Source organism: Palaemon carinicauda, chromosome 30, assembly GCF_036898095.1.
Source record: "Palaemon carinicauda isolate YSFRI2023 chromosome 30, ASM3689809v2, whole genome shotgun sequence".
Classification (NCBI taxonomy): Eukaryota; Metazoa; Arthropoda; class Malacostraca; order Decapoda; family Palaemonidae; genus Palaemon; species Palaemon carinicauda.
Genome location: NC_090754.1, coordinates 79,190,992 through 79,198,491, shown reverse-complemented (window position 1 = coordinate 79,198,491; position 7,500 = coordinate 79,190,992). Strand labels below are relative to the sequence as shown.

The 7,500-nt window shown below is 29.8% G+C and overlaps 1 protein-coding gene across 3 annotated transcripts in view; it reads left to right on the top strand.

Annotated features, from left to right (window-relative positions):
• Positions 1-7,500, top strand: part of LOC137623317 (uncharacterized) — a 209,531-nt gene that overhangs the window by 27,223 nt on the left and 174,808 nt on the right. The window contains exon 1 of one of the 3 annotated variants that reach the window (XM_068354119.1): positions 6,800-7,113. The exons of 1 other annotated variant lie outside the window; for it this stretch is intronic. The gene's annotated coding sequence lies outside the window, so the exon portion shown is untranslated. Of the gene's footprint in view, positions 1-6,799; positions 7,137-7,500 lie in introns of those variants that run through there. One more of the 3 variants, XM_068354120.1, reaches the window with a different exon arrangement.

Below are 7,500 nucleotides of genomic sequence, written 5' to 3'. Positions count from 1 at the left end.
TCCAACTAGATTTTTACCAAGCTTTCGTTTATGAAGATATAAAAGGGAAATTACGAGAGTATAATCATTAAGTTAAAACCGACTTAAGTTACCCATAGCATTTAACCTCCTTGCTTTAGTCGAGCCACTGTTCTTAAGACAGTCAAAGCTCATATTGATATAAAAGGCATAGCTTATGTGCTATCAACCGATTATAGAATTTTTGGCTGACATAATTTATGATAATTATGATATTCACGAAGTAACTCTAAGTATCAATATGTTATTATTATTATTATTATTATTATTATTATTATTATTATTATTATTATTATTATTATTATTATTATTATTATCATATATGTATGTATATAGTTATATATATATATATATACTGTATATATATACATATATATATATATATATATATATATATATATATATATATATATATATATATATATATGAATTTTATATATATATACATATATATATATATATGAATTTTATATATATATATATATATATATATATATATATATATATATATATATATATATATATATGTGTGTGTGTGTGGGTGTGTGTGTGCGCGCGCGCGTTTTTGCGTGTATATATATGTGAATATATATATGTATATATATATATATATGTATATATATGTACATATATATATATATATATATATATATATATATATATATATATATATATATATATATATATATGTGTGTGTGTGTGTGTGTGTGTGTGTGTATATTACCATTTATGACAGTTTTTTATGCCATAACATTTATGAAAATATCAACGCAAGGGATGTAGTTTACATATGTCGTAAAGGATTTTTTTTTTTTTTTGAGACAATTGAAACACATGAAACACATAGATATAATATGTCTTAAAGTATAAGTCATGTTATAAGATCGTAATTCATTACTTAAGTGAAATTAGTGACGTTTTTAAACGGCCATCGGGACATAACAAAGCTTTGTCTCAAACCCAATTTTAAAATTATAATTGTTGTTCATGAGCTGCAGTGGAGGTCATGTACATTTGATCAGCGCCTAAATCCTTCTTTACCCTAGCTAGAACCAAGGGAGATCAGACATTGGCTGGTAATAACTCTGTTGATAAACCCATGGATCTATATATATATATATATATATATATATATATATATATATATATATATATATAAGTAATTGTTTGTATGTATATATAGTTCTATATATATATATATATATATATATATATATATATATATATATATATATATATATTTATATATATGTAAGTAATTGGTTGTATGTATATATAGTTAAATATATATATATATATATATATATATATATAAATATATATATATATATATATATATATATATATATATATATATATATGTAAGTAATTGGTTGTATGTATATATAGTTCTATATATATATATATATATATATATATATATATATATATATATATATATATATATATATATATATATATATATATATATATGTATATATATATATGTAAGTAATTGGTTGTATATATATATATATATATATATATATATATATATATATATATATGTATATATATATATATATATATATATATATATATATATATATATATATATATGACCTTGAGGATGTATGATAATAACACGAGAGCGCTTGGTCAATTCGTTTCCTTTTTCCTCCCAGCCTATTGTCGTCTTGGGACATAGCACGTTCCAGCGATTTGTCGTGATACATATATATGTGTTATGTATGTATATAATATCTATCTATTGATATATGTGTGTGCATATACTGTATTTATACTTTGAGAAATGATCTTAAAAAATTAAAAAAGAAAATAAATAATCGAAAAGGTTTCTGATATCTTACACTTTGTGTAAAGAGAGAGAGAGAGAGAGAGAGAGAGAGAGAGAGAGAGAGAGGAGGAAGAGAGAGAGAGAGAGAGAGAGAGAGAGAGAGGTCGTGATTTTCCCCGTAAATATTTCGTTTTAGCCTTGAATACAAGAAGACCACTGAAGCTAATTTGTAATAAATTTTTATATAGTTTTCTTATTACTACGGAAAAGCAGAGGAAGGAAAAAAGTATTTTTGGAATATTTCTATAACTGTAAAAAAAAAAAAAAGAAAAAAAAAAAGGAGCCTCCCTATGATGCACAACATTTGTCTCTCAACACGTGACGGAGAATTTCTTTTGTTAACTAATCTACAGCTCTGGTGACGACATTTCTCTGTACTACAAATAAAAATTGAGTCTGAACAAGAGTTCACACATTGGGAGGATTTTCTTCTCATTTTCTTTCAACTAAAGACGTTGTACAATGATGCATTAAATTGATGCTATTTGTGGACTACAGAAGGGTTATTTGTTCTCATTTGGACTATTAGCTTGCCCTTTATTCTTAAATTAAACTCGTGCTATTTGTGGACTACAGAAGAGTTATTTGTTCTCATTTGGACTATTAGCTTGCCCTTTATTCTTAAATTAAACTCGTGCTATTTATGGACTACAGAAGGGTTATTTGTTCTCATTTGGACTATTAGCTTGTCTTTTTTTAAGATTTAAAGGCCACTCATGAATGGCAGGGGCAAGGGACAGTGCCATTGCCCTATCAAGCAAGACAATGCCCTAGAGATTGACTATATATACGTATGATCAGCGCCCAAGCCCCCTCTCCACCCAAGCTAGAACCAATGAGGACCAGACAATGGCTGCTAATGAATCAGCAGATAGACCTATAGGCTCCCCCCACCCCCCATCCTTAGCTCACAAGGATGGTGAAGTTGCAGCTACCAAAGAAACTAATGAGTTTAAGCGGGACTCGAATCCCACTCTGGCATACACCAGTCAGGGACGTTACCACATCTTAACTAGAATAGAAGGACCATTTGTCACCATTTTGGGGGCATTATATGGGTTTTATAGTTCCCATTGGAGTTTATAGAAAAGCCTTATAATCTTATTTTCGGACATTTGTCGGTCCCTATGTTTTCATTTCGATTATAGAGAGTTTTTTTTTTTTTTTTCATTATGGGATATAAGTTAGTTTTCTAGTCCTCTGTGTACATATAGTGACCTTTTGTTAATTTTCGTCATAGAGAGGTCAGGTTGGTCTCATTCTCTTGGAAAATGCCTGATGTTTCTCAAACAATTATCAAAAATATATATACAAAAAAAAAAAATTTATTGTTATTTCAGTCTAAAAATTGTTTTTTTTTATTATTATTTCAGGTTATTTAATGATCTTTATTATTATTTTGACCTATTGAATGGTCTTTAAGGATATTTTGGGCTGCCGAAGGCTCTTTTATCGTCATTTGAGGCCATAGAAGGGTTTGTTATTGTTATTTCAGGCTATAGAAGGGCTTTTTATCTAGATTTTGGCCTATAAAGGGCATTTTATTGTTTATCTTAGGGCTTTTAAGAAGTCTTTTATTGTTATGAGACTTTAAAAAGGATTTTCTTCTTTATTTCATCCTCTTAAGGGGTGTTTATTGTTTTTCTGGTCATAGGAGGGTCTTCTATCATCCATTTTGACTGATAAGAGGTTTTGTTGTTATTTGGGTTATCAAATATTTTTGTTTATATTGAATTCAGTATGCCACTAGATCTAATACCCATAGAGACATTCCTTTTGTGGTTTTATAAGTACTTCTACCCAGCCAAGAAAATTAAAAAGGTTAGTAATAAAATTATCACAAAATTCTCAAGTAAAACATATTTGCCAATCAGCTATAATGGTGGAGATGGATTGATCCCAATTGTAAGTACACATCCTAAGATCAACAGGATTAAATACAGAAGTTCTGATCCACTCTTATATCTCCCTTTATGAATGATATATTGTTAATTTATTCTCATCATTTATTTATTTCCTTATTTCCTTTCCTCACTGGGCTATTTTTCCCTGTTGGAGCCCTTGGGCTTATAGCATCTTGCTTTTCCAACTAGGGTTGTAGCTTGACTAGTAATAATAATAATAATAATAATAATAATAATATGGCAGGATGGTAGTGTCTTATCTACCTTTATTTCTGCTCGGCGCTAAGGTTCGAATCCTTGGCCGGCAGAAGTACTTAACATGAAAGGATATTCCCAATGGGTCTTAGATCCCGTGCTAGAGCGAAATTGATAATAAAATGTATTTGTGGCATATTTTAACAATAAAATCTAACCGAGGCCCTTTGCGACAATAGGAGGAGGTTTTATATATATATATATATATATATATATATATATATATATATATATATATATATATATATATATATACATATATATATATATATATATATATATATGTATATATATATATATATATATATATATATATATATATATATATGTATATATATATATATATATATATATATATATATATATATATATATATTTCTATAGTTATATATCTTATTCAACCATCTTTCTTCAGTTGTGTTACGACCTGGAGTTTTTAATTAAAAATTATGACAATGATTATGAAAACAAAATTAATTACGCTTAAGAATCAGAACTTGATAATGATTTACCTAACAAAAAGGAATATTTCTCCCTTGAGTGCAAAGAAAAGGTAAACTTGATTAGTTCGGATAAAATACGAAAATATAAAAATAAACATCCAGGTAAATTTCTTAAACAAGATCTACTTCATCGTCTGTCGCATTCATAGATTATCTAGAGAGAGAGAGAGAGAGAGAGAGAGAGAGAGAGAGAGAGAGAGAGAGAGAGAGAGAGAGAGAGGAGTTAAAAACGTAGCTTCGAGGGTGACCGATCCACGTAAAGTCAGAAAAAAGCAGTTTTTTTTATTTTTTTTTCTTATCGTTCACACACCTACACATTTCGCGTGAGCAGAACCGTTCCAGCCAATGGTTACTGCGTTTTTCATACTTTGAGAACTGAACTATATATATGGATATATATATATATATATATATATATATATATATATATATATATATATATATATATATATATATATATATATATATACATATGTATGCGTGTGTGCACAGTATATATATATATATATATATATATATATATATATATATATATATATATATAGAGAGAGAGAGAGAGAGAGAGAGAGAGAGAGAGAGAGAGAGAGAGAGAGAGAGAGAGAGAGAGAGAGAGAGCATAAACAAACGCAAGTGAAAGGACATGTCTGAGGCCTTTGTTCTGCAGTGGACTAGTAACGGTGGATGAGATATATATATATATATATATATATATATATATATATATATATATATATATATATATATATATATATATATATATATATATATATATAGAGAGAGAGAGAGAGAGAGAGAGAGAGAGAGAGAGAGAGAGAGAGAGAGAGAGAGAGAGAGAGAGAGCATAAACAAACACAAGGGAAAGGACATGTCTGATGCCTTTATTCTGCAGTGGACTAGTAACGGTGGATGATATATATATATATATATATATATATATATATATATATATATATATATATATATATATATATATATATATATATATATATATATATATATACTCAACTATCATGTTGTAAATTTGAGTAAAATTTTATTAATTCGAAGATTACGTTAACAACCATTAATGTTTAAATATCTTAACGATTCTCAAGTTTCATCTGGACCGTTATACAATATATGCATGCGAAAATAAAACCTTTAGTGATGCTGTATCCTACAGAATCCGCACAAAACTCTTAGATTTGTACATTTGTCGTTTTATTCCCAATATTTGTATACAGTTAAGAAACATGGTGTTATTTATGTAACTCAGTCACTGAAATTTATACCATCTAATTTTCCAAGAAATTTACTTTATTATAATAATTCATTGCAAGTAAAAGCTCGTCCACATGGCAAGTCATGGTATTAAGAGGTGCCACTAAGAAGCCGAAGTTGCAAGTCTTGGTACTCGGCGGATCTCGTCTCCGGCGTTGGGACGTCTTTGTTTACCATTTTAGTTGCTAGTTTGTCATTTAATTTTAAACCATTCGTCACTCACGACTCGCCTGATTTAATCCTCAGGCTCTTTGCATATGGTCATCCTAGGTGGCGCTTATAAAATCTTGCAGTGTAGAACGATTTAGTACAGTGGAACTGTGGAATGATAACGCCTCATTATTCCATGAATAGCAGTTATTTATGAATTGATTAGTTTTATATCTATTAGAATCTCCTCATAGGATATCAAACTCATCCATAGTCATTCAGGTTATGTACATTCATCCGTGATTCAATCTTGGAGGATATACATATTCTCAGGGTCAGAAGGTTCTTCACCTCATATATTTCCAAGTATGGTCTGGTGGGGGGGTTGGGAGGAACCTCCACGGAGGATCCCCCTTCTCGGACACCGTTACTATAACTTGTCTCGTCAGGATTATGACCAGTGAAAAGTTATCGACATGTGAAGTCAGCAGTTTTAAAGAATTTCTAGCTTTCATTTAAGATTGTAAACACGTCCATGGCCTTAAAAATATTCCCCTGCCTATTCTTTAGAATCTATATTTCTAAAAATTACAATGATGGCTATATAGTATATATTGCTGCATGGTTATTTTAGATTTAAGAGAAGAAATGCCCCGAGTTGCCTTGAGGAAATAATCTCAATTCATACTGCAAGACTTTTGTTAGCCCGGATCATAAACTACAAGTTAACTTTCGCTTCAAGGAAACATTAATGCATTGCAGAATAATTTCTGAGTGAAGATAGTAATTGCATGAAGTTGCATTTCATTTGCAACATCTACAGTTACAGTGACGTATGTACACATAATGATTCCAGCTGAGTCGGACGTTTCTCTCATCGCATGACGTCATACCTTTGTTTGTCAGTGTATTGTGAGGGTGTTGTATGTGGCTGCGCTAATTTGAGGGTCACTATTATCGTTAAATAACAACTATATAAGCCTATTGTAGAACCTGTTGTAATCAATTAGTGATTGCTTAGGCCTAGTATGAAAATCTGTTACAAGCAAACGGTGATAAATGGAATGTATAGGCCTATTATGTGAATCATCATAATGAAACGATGAGACTACGTAAAGCATATTGTATGCAGTATATTCTTATAATCATACAGTGAAGAAAGTGATGGAGTAGTCAATATATTAAAGTGAGTATATAAGATTTAAAGAGGTATGTTGCAATAAGAATGACTTGTTAAGTTCAAGATGTTGATGTGATATTCCTGGTTGCTAACGAGACATGAGACTAAGATCAGTGAAAATAAGGGTATGGCCATTACTTATCTAAAAATAAAATTCAATTCTCTCTCTCTCTCTCTCTCTCTCTCTCTCTCTCTCTCTCCTCTCTCTCTCTCTCTCTCTCTCTCCAACACACGCACACATTAGAATGCGTAGGCGTCCCTGTCAAAACAAAGTAAATTATGAAGCGCGTAGGTACACGTGATGTTATATTATGGAAGTTTACCTGACGAAGATTTCATCCACAGTTGAACAGTATTACCGAGGTACTGATATTTATATCTGAAAATTGTGAC